We start from the raw sequence: 231 nt of genomic DNA, 5'->3' as shown, positions 1-231 counted from the left end.
AATTAGTAGATATATATGTATACCTAACTAGATATCATGCACTTCTGACTCAAACAAGTCAAGTCTAGTCTGTACTACGAGGATACTAATGTTAGGTAAGTATATGGCCGTTTAAAAGATATCGAAGTACATTTTTCTTAAACGGCAAAAGGTATGCATACCAGGTAAGTGAGTGTAAGTGTTTTATCTGTCTTAGTCTACAAAAAAAAAAAAAAAAAAAAAAAAGGAAAG

Source organism: Diaphorina citri, unplaced genomic scaffold (genome assembly GCF_000475195.1).
Source record: "Diaphorina citri unplaced genomic scaffold, Diaci psyllid genome assembly version 1.1 scaffold843, whole genome shotgun sequence".
In the NCBI taxonomy this organism is placed as follows: Eukaryota; Metazoa; Arthropoda; class Insecta; order Hemiptera; family Psyllidae; genus Diaphorina; species Diaphorina citri.
The sequence above is the reverse complement of the archived record's forward strand: the minus strand, read 5'-3'. Positions refer to the sequence as shown.